The sequence below is a fragment of the Trachinotus anak genome, unplaced genomic scaffold, assembly GCF_046630095.1.
Source record: "Trachinotus anak isolate AG129_WGS33_773 ecotype Australia unplaced genomic scaffold, CSIRO_AGI_Tana_v1 ptg000008l, whole genome shotgun sequence".
In the NCBI taxonomy this organism is placed as follows: domain Eukaryota; kingdom Metazoa; phylum Chordata; class Actinopteri; order Carangiformes; family Carangidae; genus Trachinotus; species Trachinotus anak.
In genome coordinates, this window is record NW_027273859.1 from 25,455,847 (window position 1) to 25,472,091 (window position 16,245).

The 16,245-nt window shown below is 43.3% G+C and overlaps 1 protein-coding gene across 1 annotated transcript in view; it reads left to right on the plus strand.

Moving 5' to 3' along the window:
• The first annotated feature begins 13,189 nt into the window (after nt 1–13,189).
• The window catches only part of atp8b5a (ATPase phospholipid transporting 8B5a), a 43,578-nt gene continuing 40,522 nt past the window's right edge, over nt 13,190–16,245 (plus strand). The window contains exon 1 of the mRNA XM_071483798.1: nt 13,190–13,343. The gene's annotated coding sequence lies outside the window, so the exon portion shown is untranslated. The remainder of the gene's footprint in view (nt 13,344–16,245) is intronic.

Sequence of the window (16,245 nt, forward strand, 5' to 3'; positions counted from 1 at the left end):
ACTTAGCCTCCTCCAAGGCCTCCTGTTGTTCAAAAGACTCAGGGTCAGTAGTCCTCCTCCCCTCCTGACACCTGACTGGAAAAAGTCCTTCCTGTTTGTAATGACCTGTTTTTAACCTTGTTTCTCCAGCACTGTTAAGATCAGCCTGGAAAATGTCCTGACTGTGGCTCGTCTGACAATTTACAGAAACTTAACTTAGCCTCCTTGAACACCTCCTCAAAGCTGGGTCAGTAGTTCTCCTCCTCTACTGACACCTGGCTGCAAGAAGTCCTTACTGAATCTCCAATAACTTCAGAACGTTAACTGAAATTTACATTAGCGTCCCTGAACGCCTCCTCTCAGCCTGGAAAATGTCCTGACTGTGGCTCCCCTGAGCATTTACAGAGACTTTACTTAGCGTCCTCGAACGCCTCCTCTTGTTCCAAAAACCCAGGGTCAGTAGTCCTCCTCCCCTACTGACACCTGACTGGAAAAAGTCCTGCCTGTTTGTAATGACCTGTTTTTAACCTTGTTTCTCCAACGCTGTTAAGATCAGCCTGGAAAATGTCCTGACTGCGACTTTTATAACATCTGATAATTCACTGAAACTTAACTTAGCCTCCTCCAAGGCCTCCTGTTGTTCAAAAGACTCAGGGTCAGTTGTCCTCCTCCCCGACTGACCCCATGGCTGCAACAAATCCTTACTGCATCTCCAATAACCTCAGATCGTTTACTGAAACTTAACTTAGCCTTTTTGTTCCAAAAACCCAGGGTCAGTAGTTTTCCTCCCCTACTGACACCTGACTGGAAAAAGTCCTGCTTATTTGTAATGACCTGTTTATAACCTTGTTTCTCCAACGCTGTTAAGATCAGCCTGGAAAATGTCCTGACTGAGTCTCTTATAACATCTGACACTTTACTGAAACTTAGCGTCCTTGAATGCCTCCTCAAAGCTGGGTCAGTAGTTCTCCTCCCCTACTGACACCTGGCTGCAAGAAGTCCTTACTGAATCTCCAATAAGCTCAGAACGTTAACTGAAACTTACATTAGCGTCCCTGAACACATCCTCTTGTTCCAAAAACCCAGGGTCAGTAGTCCTCCTCCCCTACTGACACCTGGCTGGAAAAAGTCCTGCCTGTTTGTAATGACCTGTTTATAACCTTGTTTCTCCAACGCTGTTAAGATCAGCCTGGAAAATGTCCTGACTGCGACTTTTATAACATCTGACAGTACACTGAAACTTACATTAGCGTCCCTGAACACCTCCTTTTGTTCCAAAAACTCAGGGTCAGTAGTTTTCCTCTCCTACTGACACCTGACTGGAAAGAGTCCTGCCTATTTGTAATAACCTGTTTATGAATTTGTTTCCCCAGCGCTGTTAAGCTCAGCCTGGAAAACATCCTGACTGAGTCTCTTATAACATCTGACAGTTTACTGAAACTTAACTTAGCCTCCTTGAACGCCTCCTCAAAGCTGGGTCAGTAGTTCTCCTCCCCTACTGACACCTGACTGGAAAAAGTCCTTCCTGTTTGTAATGACCTGTTTTTAAGCTTGTTTCTCCAGTGCTGTTAAGATCAGCCTGGAAAATGTCCTGACTGTGGCTCCTCTGACAATTTACAGAAACTTAACTTAGCCTCCTTGAACACCTCCTCAAAGCTGGGTCAGTAGTTCTCCTCCCCTACTGACACCTGGCTGCAAGAAGTCCTTACTGAATCTCCAATAACTTCAGAACGTTAACTGAAATTTACATTAGCGTCCCTGAACACCTCCTCTCAGCCTGGAAAATGTCCTGACTGTGGCTCCCCTGAGCATTTACAGAGACTTTACTTAGCGTCCTCGAACGCCTCCTCTTGTTCCAAATACCCAGGGTCAGTAGTCCTCCTCCCCTACTGACACCTGGCTGGAAAAAGTCCTGCCTGTTTGTAATGACCTGTTTATAACCTTCTTTCTCCAACACTGTTAAGATCAGCCTGGAAAATGTCCTGACTGCGACTTTTATAACATCTGACAGTTCACTGAAACTGACATGAGCGTCCCTGAACGCCTCCTTTTGTTCCAAAAACCCAGGGTCAGTAGTCCTCCTCCCCTACTGACACCTGGCTGGAAAAAGTCCTGCCTATTTGTAATGACCTGTTTTTAACCTTGTTTCTCCAACACTGTTAAGATCAGCCTGGAAAATGTCCTGACTGCGACTTTTATAACATCTGATAATTCACTGAAACTTAACTTAGCCTCCTCCAAGGCCTCCTGTTGTTCAAAAGACTCAGGGTCAGTTGTCCTCCTCCCTGACTGACCCCATGGCTGCAACAAATCCTTACTGCATCTCCAATAACCTCAGATCGTTTACTGAAACTTAACTTAGCCTTTTTGTTCCAAAAACCCAGGGTCAGTAGTTTTCCTCCCCTACTGACACCTGACTGGAAAAAGTCCTTCCTGTTTGTAATGACCTTTTCATAACCTTGTTTCTCCAGCGCTGTTAAGATCAGCCTGGAAAATGTCCTGACTGCGACTTTTATAACATCTGACAGTTCACTGAAACTCACATGAGCGTCCCTGAACGCCTCCTTTTGTTCCAAAAACTCAGGGTCAGTAGTTTTCCTCTCCTACTGACACCTGACTGGAAAAAGTCCTGCCTATTTGTAATGACCTGTTCATAACCTTGTTTCTCCAGCACTGTTAAGATCAGCCTGGAAAATGTCCTGACTGAGTCTCTTATAACATCTGACACTTTACTGAAACTTAGCGTCCTTGAATGCCTCCTCAAAGCTGGGTCAGTAGTTCTCCTCCCCTACTGACACCTGGCTGCAAGAAGTCCTTACTGAATCTCCAATAAGCTCAGAACGTTAACTGAAACTTACATTAGCGTCCCTGAACACATCCTCTTGTTCCAAAAACCCAGGGTCAGAAGTCCTCCTCCCCTACTGACACCTGACTGGAAAAAGTCCTTCCTGTTTGTAATAACCTGTTCATAACCTTGTTTCTCCAACGCTGTTAAGATCAGCCTGGAAAATGTCCTGACTGTAGCTCCTCTGAGCATTTACAGAGACTTTACTTAGCGTCCTCGAACGCCTCCTCTCATTCCAAATACCCAGGGTCAGTAGTTCTCCTCCCCTACTGACACCTGGCTGCAAGAAGTCCTTACTGCATCTCCAATAACCTCAGATCGTTTTCTGAAACTTAACTTAGCCTTTTTGTTCCAAAAACTCAGGGTCAGTAGTTTTCCTCCCCTACTGACACCTGACTGGAAAAAGTCCTGCTTATTTGTAATGACCTGTTTTTAACCTTGTTTCTCCAACGCTGTTAAGATCAGCCTGGAAAATGTCCTGACTGAGTCTCTCATAACATCTGACACTTTACTGAAACTTAACTTAGCCTCCTTGAACGCCTCCTCAAAGCTGGGTCAGTAGTCCTCCTCCCCTACTGACACCTGGCTGGAAAAAGTCCTGCCTGTTTGTAATGACCTGTTTATAACCTTGTTTCTCCAACACTGTTAAGATCAGCCTGGAAAATGTCCTGACTGCGACTTTTATAACATCTGATAATTCACTGAAACTTAAATTAGCCTCCTCCAAGGCCTCTGTTGTTCAACAGACTCAGGGTCAGTAGTCCTCCTCCCCTACTGACACCTGACCGGAAAAAGTCCTTCCTGTTTGTAATGACCTGTTTCTAAGCTTGTTTCTCCAGCACTGTTAAGATCAGCCTGGAAAATGTCCTGACTGTGGCTCGTCTGACAATTTACAGAAACTTAACTTAGCCTCCTTGAACACCTCCTCAAAGCTGGGTCAGTAGTTCTCCTCCCCTACTGACACCTGGCTGCAAGAAGTCCTTACTGAATCTCCAATAACTTCAGAACGTTAACTGAAATTTACATTAGCGTCCCTGAATGCCTCCTCTCAGCCTGGAAAATGTCCTGACTGTGGCTCCCCTGAGCATTTACAGAGACTTTACTTAGCGTCCTCAAACACCTCCTCTCATTCCAAAAACCCAGGGTCAGTAGTCCTCCTCCTCTACTGACACCTGACTGGAAAAAGTCCTGCTTATTTGTAATGACCTGTTTTTAAGCTTGTTTCTCCAACGCTGTTAAGATCAGCCTGGAAAATGTCCTGACTGAGTCTCTTATAACATCTGACAGTTTACTGAAACTTAACTTAGCCTCCTTGAACACCTCCTCAAAGCTGGGTCAGTAGTTCTCCTCCCCTATTGACACCTGACTGGAAAAAGTCCTGCTTATTTGTAATGACCTGTTTTTAACCTTGTTTCTCCAGCACTGTTAAGATCAGCCTGGAAAATGTCCTGACTGTGGCTCCTCTGAGCATTTACAGAGACTTTACTTTGCGTCCTCGAACGCTTCCTTTTGTTCTAAAAACCTAGGGTCAGTAGTCCTCCTCCCCTACTGACACCTGGCTGGAAAAAGTCCTGCCTGTTTGTAATGACCTGTTTATGAATTTGTTTCTCCAACGCTGTTAAGATCAGCCTGGAAAATGTCCTGACTGAGTCTCTTATAACATCTGACAGTTTACTGAAACTTAGCGTCCTTGAACGCCTCCTCAAAGCTGGGTCAGTAGTTCTCCTCCCCTACTGACACCTGGCTGCAAGAAGTCCTTACTGAATCTCCAATAACTTCAGAACGTTAACTGAAACTTACATTAGCGTCCCTGAACGCCTCCTCTTGTTCCAAAAACCCAGGGTCAGTAGTCCTCCTCCCCTACTGACACCTGGCTGGAAAAAGTCCTGCCTGTTTGTAATGACCTGTTTTTAACCTTGTTTCTCCAACACTGTTAAGATCAGCCTGGAAAATGTCCTGACTGCGACTTTTATAACATCTGACAGTTCACTGAAACTGACATGAGCGTCCTCGAACGCCTCCTTTTGTTCCAAAAACCCAGGGTCAGTAGTCCTCCTCCCCTACTGACACCTGGCTGGAAAAAGTCCTGCCTATTTGTAATGACCTGTTTTTAACCTTGTTTCTCCAACACTGTTAAGATCAGCCTGGAAAATGTCCTGACTGCGACTTTTATAACATCTGATAATTCACTGAAACTTAACTTAGCCTCCTCCAAGGCCTCTGTTGTTCAAAAGACTCAGGGTCAGTTGTCCTCCTCCCCGACTGACCCCATGGCTGCAACAAATCCTTACTGCATCTCCAATAACCTCAGATCGTTTACTGAAACTTAACTTAGCCTTTTTGTTCCAAATACCCAGGGTCAGTAGTTTTCCTCCCCTACTGACACCTGACTGGAAAAAGTCCTGCTTATTTGTAATGACCTGTTTATAACCTTGTTTCTCCAACGCTGTTAAGATCAGCCTGGAAAATATCCTGACTGAGTCTCTTATAACATCTGACACTTTACTGAAACTTAGCGTCCTTGAATGCCTCCTCAAAGCTGGGTCAGTAGTTCTCCTCCCCTACTGACACCTGGCTGCAAGAAGTCCTTACTGAATCTCCAATAAGCTCAGAACGTTAACTGAAACTTACATTAGCGTCCTCGAACGCCTCCTCTTGTTCCAAAAACTCAGGGTCAGTAGTTTTCCTCTCCTACTGACACCTGACTGGAAAAAGTCCTGCCTATTTGTAATGACCTGTTTATGAATTTGTTTCCCCAGCGCTGTTAAGCTCAGCCTGGAAAACATCCTGACTGAGTCTCTGATAACATCTGACAGTTTACTGAAACTTAACTTAGCCTCCTTGAACGCCTCCTCAAAGCTGGGTCAGTAGTTCTCCTCCCCTACTGACACATGGCTGCAAGAAGTCCTTACTGAATCTCCAATAACTTCAGAACGTTAACTGAAACTTACATTAGCGTCCCTGAACACATCCTCTTGTTCCAAAAACCCAGGGTCAGTAGTCCTCCTCCCCTACTGACACCTGACTGGAAAAAGTCCTTCCTATTTGTAATGACCTGTTCATAACCTTCTTTCTCCAACGCTGTTAAGATCAGCCTGGAAAATGTCCTGACTGTAGCTCCTCTGAGCATTTACAGAGACTTTACTTAGCGTCCTCAAACACCTCCTCTCATTCCAAAAACCCAGGGTCAGTAGTCCTCCTCCTCTACTGACACCTGACTGGAAAAAGTCCTGCTTATTTGTAATGACCTGTTTATAACCTTGTTTCTCCAACACTGTTAAGATCAGCCTGGAAAATGTCCTGACTGAGTCTCTTATAACATCTGACAGTTTACTGAAACTTAACTTAGCCTCCTTGAACACCTCCTCAAAGCTGGGTCAGTAGTTCTACTCCCCTATTGACACCTGACTGGAAAAAGTCCTGCTTATTTGTAATGACCTGTTTTTAACCTTGTTTCTCCAGCACTGTTAAGATCAGCCTGGAAAATGTCCTGACTGTGGCTCCTCTGAGCATTTACAGAGACTTTACTTTGCGTCCTCGAACGCTTCCTTTTGTTCTAAAAACCCAGGGTCAGTAGTCCTCCTCCCCTACTGACACCTGAGTGGAAAAAGTCCTGCCTATTTGTAATGACCTGTTTATGAATTTGTTTCTCCAACGCTGTTAAGATCAGCCTGGAAAATGTCCTGACTGAGTCTCTTATAACATCTGACAGTTTACTGAAACTTAGCGTCCTTGAACGCCTCCTCAAAGCTGGGTCAGTAGTTCTCCTCCCCTACTGACACCTGGCTGCAAGAAGTCCTTACTGAATCTCCAATAACTTCAGAACGTTAACTGAAACTTACATTAGCGTCCCTGAACGCCTCCTCTTGTTCCAAAAACCCAGGGTCAGTAGTCCTCCTCCCCTACTGACACCTGGCTGGAAAAAGTCCTGCCTGTTTGTAATGACCTGTTTTTAACCTTGTTTCTCCAACACTGTTAAGATCAGCCTGGAAAATGTCCTGACTGCGACTTTTATAACATCTGACAGTTCACTGAAACTGACATGAGCGTCCTCGAACGCCTCCTTTTGTTCCAAAAACCCAGGGTCAGTAGTCCTCCTCCCCTACTGACACCTGGCTGGAAAAAGTCCTGCCTATTTGTAATGACCTGTTTTTAACCTTGTTTCTCCAACACTGTTAAGATCAGCCTGGAAAATGTCCTGACTGCGACTTTTATAACATCTGATAATTCACTGAAACTTAACTTAGCCTCCTCCAAGGCCTCCTGTTGTTCAAAAGACTCAGGGTCAGTTGTCCTCCTCCCCGACTGACCCCATGTCTGCAACAAATCCTTACTGCATCTCCAATAACCTCAGATCGTTTACTGAAACTTAACTTAGCCTTTTTGTTCCAAAAACTCAGGGTCAGTAGTCCTCCTCCCCTACTGACACCTGAGTGGAAAAAGTCCTGCTTATTTGTAATGACCTGTTTTTAAGCTTGTTTCTCCAGTGCTGTTAAGATCAGCCTGGAAAATGTCCTGACTGAGTCTCTTATAACATCTGACACTTTACTGAAACTTAGCGTCCTTGAACGCCTCCTCAAAGCTGGGTCAGTAGTTCTCCTCCCCTACTGACACATGGCTGCAAGAAGTCCTTACTGAATCTCCAATAACTTCAGAACGTTAACTGAAACTTACATTAGCGTCCCTGAACGCCTCCTCTTGTTCCAAAAACCCAGGGTCAGTAGTCCTCCTCCCCTACTGACACCTGGCTGGAAAAAGTCCTGCCTGTTTGTAATGACCTGTTTTTAACCTTGTTTCTCCAACACTGTTAAGATCAGCCTGGAAAATGTCCTGACTGTGGCTCGTCTGACAATTTACAGAAACTTAACTTAGCGTCCTTGAATGCCTCCTCAAAGCTGGGTCAGTAGTTCTCTTCCCCTACTGACACCTGGCTGCAAGAAGTCCTTACTGAATCTCCAATAAGCTCAGAACGTTAACTGAAACTTACATTAGCGTCCCTGAACACATCCTCTTGTTCCAAAAACCCAGGGTCAGTAGTCCTCCTCCCCTACTGACACCTGGCTGGAAAAAGTCCTGCCTGTTTGTAATGACCTGTTTATAACCTTGTTTCTCCAACGCTGTTAAGATCAGCCTGGAAAATGTCCTGACTGCGACTTTTATAACATCTGACAGTTCACTGAAACTGACATGAGCGTCCCTGAACGCCTCCTTTTGTTCCAAATACCCAGGGTCAGTAGTCCTCCTCCCCTACTGACACCTGACTGGAAAAAGTCCTGCCTATTTGTAATGACCTGTTTATGAATTTGTTTCTCCAACGCTGTTAAGATCAGCCTGGAAAACATCCTGACTGAGTCTCTTATAACATCTGAGAGTTTACTGAAACTTAACTTGGCCTCCTTGAACGCCTCCTCAAAGCTGGGTCAGTAGTTCTCCTCCCCTACTGACACATGGCTGCAAGAAGTCCTTACTGAATCTCCAATAACTTCAGAACGTTAACTGAAACTGACATTAGCGTCCCTGAACGCCTCCTCTTGTTCCAAAAACCCAGGGTCAGTAGTCCTCCTCCCCTACTGACACCTGGCTGGAAAAAGTCCTGCCTATTTGTAATGACCTGTTTTTAACCTTGTTTCTCCAACACTGTTAAGATCAGCCTGGAAAATGTCCTGACTGCGACTTTAATAACATCTGATAATTCACTGAAACTTAACTTAGCCTTTTTGTTCCAAAAACCCAGGGTCAGTAGTTTTCCTCCCCTACTGACACCTGAGTGGAAAAAGTCCTGCTTATTTGTAATGACCTGTTTTTAAGCTTGTTTCTCCAGTGCTGTTAAGATCAGCCTGGAAAATGTCCTGACTGAGTCTCTTATAACATCTGACACTTTACTGAAACTTAGCGTCCTTGAATGCCTCCTCAAAGCTGGGTCAGTAGTTCTCTTCCCCTACTGACACCTGGCTGCAAGAAGTCCTTACTGAATCTCCAATAAGCTCAGAACGTTAACTGAAACTTACATTAGCGTCCCTGAACACATCCTCTTTTTCCAAAAAACCAGGGTCAGTAGTCCTCCTCCCCTACTGACACCTGACTGGAAAAAGTCCTTCCTGTTTGCAATGACCTGTTCATAACCTTGTTTCTCCAGCGCTGTTAAGATCAGCCTGGAAAATGCCCTGACTGCGACTTTTATAACATCTGACAGTTCACTGAAACTGACATGAGCGTCCCTGAACACCTCCTTTTGTTCCAAAAACTCAGGGTCAGTAGTTTTCCTCCCCTACTGACACCTGACTGGAAAAAGTCCTGCTTATTTGTAATAACCTGTTTATGAATTTGTTTCTCCAACACTGTTAAGATCAGCCTGGAAAATGTCCTGACTGCGACTTTTATAACATCTGATAATTCACTGAAACTTAACTTAGCCTCCTCCAAAGCCTCCTGTTGTTCAAACGACTCAGGGTCAGTTGTCCTCCTCCCCGACTGACCCCATGGCTGCAACAAATCCTTACTGCATCTCCAATAACCTCAGATCGTTGACTGAAACTTAACTTAGCCTTTTTGTTCCAAAAACTCAGGGTCAGTAGTTTTCCTCCCCTACTGACACCTGACTGGAAAAAGTCCTGCTTATTTGTAATGACCTGTTTTTAAGCTTGTTTCTCCAGTGCTGTTAAGATCAGCGTGGAAAATGTCCTGACTGTGGCTCGTCTGACAATTTACAGAGACTTCACTTAGCGTCCTTGAACACCTCCTCAAAGCTGGGTCAGTAGTTCTCCTCCCCTACTGACACCTGGCTGCAAGAAGTCCTTACTGAATCTCCAATAACTTCAGAACGTTAACTGAAACTTACATTAGCGTCCCTGAACGCCTCCTCTTGTTCCAAAAGCCCAGGGTCAGTAGTCCTCCTCCCCTACTGACACCTGGCTGGAAAAAGTCCTGCCTGTTTGTAATGACCTGTTTATAACCTTGTTTCTCCAACACTGTTAAGATCAGCCTGGAAAATGTCCTGACTGCGACTTTTATAACATCTGATAATTCACTGAAACTTAACTTAGCCTCCTCCAAGGCCTCCTGTTGTTCAAAAGACTCAGGGTCAGTAGTCCTCCTCCCCTACTGACACCTGGCTGCAAGAAGTCCTTACTGAATCTCCAATAAGCTCAGAACGTTAACTGAAACTTACATTGCGTCCCTGAACACATCCTCTTGTTCCAAAAACCCAGGGTCAGTAGTCCTCCTCCCCTACTGACACCTGGCTGGAAAAAGTCCTGCCTATTTGTAATAACCTGTTTATGAATTTGTTTCTCCAGCGCTGTTAAGATCAGCCTGGAAAATGTCCTGACTGAGTCTCTTATAACATCTGATAGTTCACTGAAATTGACATTAGCATTCGTGTCCTTGAACGCCTCCTCTTGTTCCAAAGACTCAGGGTCAGTTGTCCTTCTGCCCATTGACACCCAGCTGCAAAACGTCCTGCCTCCCATGTTTCAGTCATCAGACTATATCTTCCTCTCTTTTTTTCTCTCTTATTTTTTGATATTTTCTGGTTTTCTTTCATTTTAACTTTTCCATTTTTGTTCTACTTTTGTTCAACTTTTTCTGTTCTTGTTCTTTATTTTCTATTCAAACATTGAATTGAGGAACAATTAGAAACGTTCTTTTTTTCTTTAATTGAGCTATTCGTGGAAAATCCAGTGCTGTGATCAAGTTTGCAGGTGTTACCATGGCGATAGGCATCTGGATATCCAACTCTCCAGGACCTCCACCTGAATCGAAAAAGCACCTCTGTTTCCTGAAGCCCCCAGCCCTCCAGCACTCCTACAGCATCTGTGTTTAACTTGTTTTTCTGTTTCCTTTTTGCTTTGAATAAATAAAATAAAAAATAAATAAAAATGATTTTTTTCATTGCAATGATTCGTATTTATGAATGTAGATTGTATTCATGTTTTCTCATGTAGGAAGCCTTTAATGTTACTTGCTGTCTCGAAAACTCATAGAAACAGTCGAGCCTTAAATTTTGAACTGCATATGAATAATTCTAATTTTTAGCATACAGACAGATTACGGGAAAAATCTGAATGAATAAGTCATCAATCAATCGAGTTGCATCTTACTAAGGCAGTTAATGTTGTTGATTCCACACATCTTTGTTTCTCATGATATGAGAAACATACACTCTTCTCTAAAATGCACCGAGTGTGATCTGTTTGGTTTTTTGCACCTGTTAGGGAGCAACAATTTACACCATCATCACTGTCATTAGTTCATAGAGCTTGGTTTTGCAAGTAAACATGACTGTATCACAATGTAAAAAAAATAAATAAATACTGCAAAATGCTTGTACAAATGAAAGTACAGAAATATTGCAGTAATATACAGTGTTATATGTGCAGGTGGTCTTTAATATATCGTTAATAATCTAATCTATAACAATGGATCATATGTTATATAATGATTGTACATTGTGTATGAAAAACCTGAAAAATGATGAGATTTCAGGTTATGAAGAAGGATGCAATTACTACCCTGAAATCAAATGCTGCTAAAGGACAAAAGGCCAATACATATATTTATTGCCCAACACTGATTGAGAGGAAGAAAAAGAAGAAGATGATGAAGAAAAGAAGAAGAAGAAGGAGAGGAAGATGCAGGAGAAGACGACCTTAGCCAAAACTGAGGCTAAGGAGTCCAGACTCCAGAACCGGTTTCCTGGCAACAGGCTCCAGTGAAGGCAGCATCCTTCAGTCGTCAAGTCCTTTCAGTTTAAATTCAGCCTGAGAGCATCCTCAGGCAGTGGCATTCACAAGATTACTTTTATCAGATTACCGAAAATAAAAGTCTCTATTTTATTGACTCTGAAGTACAAACTGGCTGATTCTACTCAAACAAAGGAGGCGAAGTTTCTGTTCAGTATAGTAAAGGTGAAGTGTGGGCTCTCAGTTTGCTGTTTGTAACTGTGTTTTGCAGCAACTATGGAGCAAAGAGCGACAATAAAAATGTGTCAAAATGACAAATCAAAGATGTTTTTAAGCTTTTTGGTGACACCTTGTGGCCACATCATTGTTAGAAAAAAAGCATTGTGCAGTGAAACAGTAAATATTCACTAAATAGGAACGTTTGGGCCTGATGAACCTAATGTACTGTGTTTATTTTAGGGAAAGAACATATAAACCTGCACTCGTGGTCTTTTTAGCAAACCATGTTTTCCATTTCACAACTGATACACATACAAATAATGAGTGTGTAACAATAATTTTGTGTTTGTGTGCTTCTTTTCTTGCTTCATAATGTGGTGACATTATAATTCTACTTAAAGCTCCGACGCTCCACAGTAAATAATGTATTTATCCATATGTGCACTAAACTGAGCATATGACTCTACCACCACCAAACCAATATAAATGGGGTGGGCATTAATATAAATTAATAACACCTCAAGTTATAAATTGAACCATTATTTAAGCAGGAAGTCCACAGTGGAGCAGATAATATATTTCTTCATTAAAAAAACAAAAAAAAACACACAATTCACAGTTTTAAAATGTTCTTTAAAATGCCCCTTATGGTCTAAAGACATAAATGAGACGATGCTTGAGAGCTGGTTCACAGAATTGGTTTCATTGAGGTGTACCTAACAAACTGCAGGTTTTAAGAGAAATATCTCTTTAAATCACGCTGGTTTCCTCACTGGGTCTGCAGGAAACTGAAACCTCAGTCAGGGGGTAAAAAAAGACAAAACAGAGCCTGCAAAGGAACAGAACAGAGGAAACAGAAGAACACAGACAAGGCAAGCAAGGTTATGAAGTTTGCCCGAGACACAGACTTACATACAACACGTGATTATCTTATATATTATGATGCAGTGTGTTGGATTAGACAGACAGCAGTACACTGCTGAATTAATTCATAGCTTGGTCTATAGAAAACGACAGAAAATAAAAGTCATATTTTAAGCAAAGATTTTAAACTCCAGCTGATCAGAGGTGTCTGCTTTTCTTTCTTTTTTTTAAATAATTTGAATATATTGAATTAATTGGCTGGTCAAAACAAGCTGAGGTGCATTGTGTTTTTTTATTTTTTGTTTTGTTTTGTTTTGTGTTGGGTTTTTTTCCACAGTGTAACCCGCCACAGCACCAGCTTTCTTTAGACTGGAGGTTTCATGTAAAAATGAAAACTTTCTTTCACCACCCAGGGGTCACAGTTGCTTCAGACTTCACCACCGCCGCTGCTCGTCACATGACCGGCCCGTTATCTCGCCTCTCCTCATGCTGAAGTCCTCATGCTGAAGTGGGTTTCCGCGTTTGGATGAACTGAGTTGAAGTTTAACTGGCGTGAGTGGGTGTGGAGAGAGAGGGATGGGAGGAGACACTGGAGGAGGGGAGTGGAGTAGTAGAAGGAGGAGAGGCGGTGGGTGGTGGGAAGCCAGGAGGGAGAACAGTAGAGCCCGTTTCTTCCCGGAGTTGGGAGAGTTTCTTGGCTCTTGTTTATTCCAAGGATCGCGGCTCGGACGCGGCGCACGAACCCAGGACGCACGGTAAGAAGACGCGCCGCCGCCGCGCCTCTGTACCTGTACCCTCCGTGGGGGAGTGAAGAGGGGGGAGGGGGGTGGGGGGGGGTCAAGGTGAAGCTGACAGGCTTAGATGGATTTCGGGGGAGAAAGAGAAGAGGTGGAGGAGAAAGAGAGAAAGGCAGACAGGCGAACAGGAAGCTGTCCGCGCTGCCCTCCGGGGAGTCCTCCTCCAGGAAAGTAACGGAAAAGAGTGAAAGGAGAAAAGAGGCAGTCTGCCCAGGCTGGGTTTGGTAAACGGAAAACCTCAGCTGCACTTTGTTTCTTCTTCTTCTTCCACAACAACCAGCGGGTTACTTCTGTGCTGAGCGCGTAAACCGACAAGCAGGCAACAGTTTTCACCAACCTTCAAGTGGCCTTTTATTTTGAATGATGTGTTTGTGATGCTGTGTGATCCCTGCAGGGTTGGTCAGTGTTTCGTTTCCTGTCTTATTAATAAAGGTAACTGAACTGTTATCATATAGATAATGATAAGGATGATACTGTGACTGTGACTACACACTCTGTAGTTGTCAGTAAACTGTGCAGTAGGAAGTGAAGAACCCATTCTTGTCCTGTGTTAGTGATAATACAGATAACTTTCTATTCATGGCCAGACAGTAAAGTAGCCTGATGATGCTCTGCTGTGACTAGAAGGAGGCGCCCGCTCTGCAATACAAGGGCGGAGGCCTGCTAAAGAAGTCTGGGGCCCCTGAAATATCTTAAATCATTAACTAATGATTGTTTTCATTATTGGTTCATCTTGATCGAGCATTATGTTGTGATTAATCATTTGGTCTATAAACTGTTAGAAAATCAGCTTCATGAGTTTCTCCGCTTGACCTAATGGATTATCGAGGTGATTATCAAAATAGCAGATCAACTAATCGATTAATCAAATTGTTTTGTGACAGAATCGTCTCTTGTTTTTGTCAGTACTATAACATGTTGGCATCGTCCTGGTACAACTGGACAGATAAAGTTATCATCAGTTACATTTTTCACTTTTTAAAGCAAGAACATGACATGAACACGTCTTTATAGGGGCTGAGTTTTTAAACAATTTGAAACAGGTATTTAAAACCAGGCATCTTATGGCTGTAATTTGTTTCCACTGATATTAATCCAGACACGTTAGCAGTGTCACTTACTTAGAAAAGACACCTAACCTTTCTTACCCTGTCCGCATGGCCCCAGCGGCAGTCCCATACACACCAGTACAAAAAACACAACCATAGTCAAAAACTGACGTTGAGTAACTTTCCCACTATTAGTCACTGATATACAGTATGTTACAGTTTGAGTGTGTCAGTAGCTCATAAAGCTCGAGTATCTCACTCCTTCTCTCTTGTTATATTAACTAGCATCTCCCTGAACATAAAATGATCATAATAAGGCTGCAGGAATACTTTATATGTGTCAGCTAATTAAAAATCCATGTTACGGATCAAAGAGTGACCCAACGTTCAGCAGTGATTCCATTAACTATCTTCTAATAGAACAGATACGAAGTTCTCAGATTAAAGTGGTACAAATGGGATGGAAATAGAGAAAGAAGAGAAGAAGAGTCTCCAGCCATGCTGCAGTGGTGACTGAGCTAAATGCTAAAGTCATGAATGTTTGTTTTAAATTTCATGTACAAAAATGTTATGCCAATCCATCCAGAAGAGGCTGAGGTATTTCACAGGATGAGAGATAATTTGACCTGCTGGCGGCGCTAGTGTAAAGGTCAGGGAATCATGTAAGGGAGTAGGGTTCATCCTCTGGAGGACATGAACGTCTGCAGAAAGTTTCATGTTAATCCGTCCAGTAGTTGTTGAGATACAGGTCCAAACGTTTGACTGGGACTGTAGTTCAGTCTGAACCAAAGCTGTGGACCGACAGACAGACGGGCCGACTTCTCCAGATCTGTGCTGCTGAAGAAGGATGAACAAATGGAAAAAAACAACAAGAATAGAGACAGAAAGTAAATATGGCAAACGTGTGTGAGGTCAGCACTCAGTCTGGGGATGTTCAAAATGAGAGATGACAGTGGGTGTGATCGGAGAACCAGGAGCAAAATGAAGCAAAAGGTTGTAGAGACAGATTTCATGTGTTTGTATTAGAGGCAGAAAAACTCAAGCAGCTGTAAATTAGAAACCGCAGCTCCCTCTAAACTGAACGTCGACACTGACAAGCTCTGAAAGGCTCATGTAAGGTAATTCCTTGAATCTGATCTCGATCAATAACGTCCACCCACCCAATTAATTCACCATGGGCCAAAATCCAAGTTTGTGTCTCGGCTTGAAGGTGAGTCGTTGTTAGACTGACATGTCGCAGCGTCTGCCGGAGTGGCACGGAGTCTTTATGGTGCGTGGATGAGATCATTAACCTTAAAAGGTCAATCAAAATGTCAGGGTGTTATCAGGTAAGATGAGAGGAGGGGTGGCTTAGTGGCCCGAGAGGTCAGGTGAATAATTCAGAGGTCGATTGTTTGGGCGTTTCGGTGCGACGCTCCGGGCTCTTGCTCAAAGCGCCGATCCTGTATTGTGCCCTTGTGTCATAACTGCATCTCACTTTCTTATTGTCGCTTTGTTACTGTCCATCATCAGCGGGGAAAAAGGTTTACGCTTACACCTGTGTATAGTCTCTATTCACACATGCATCAGAGTCAAAAATCTGTTGATTTCTAAATATTCTCAAAGGCATAATTCACCCGGTCATGACTCAGAGAGAAATGAGAGAGAAAACACAGTAAACTTCCTCTTTCGCTCGCAGTCAGAAGCAGAGAGGAAATCAGAAATCCACATGGAAAAAAACCCTGTTCTTTTATTCAAGCTGGTCAGTTAGGTTGATGCTGATCCTGTGGTCGGCTGAACATATTATGACTGACTGGTACAAGGAACAATGA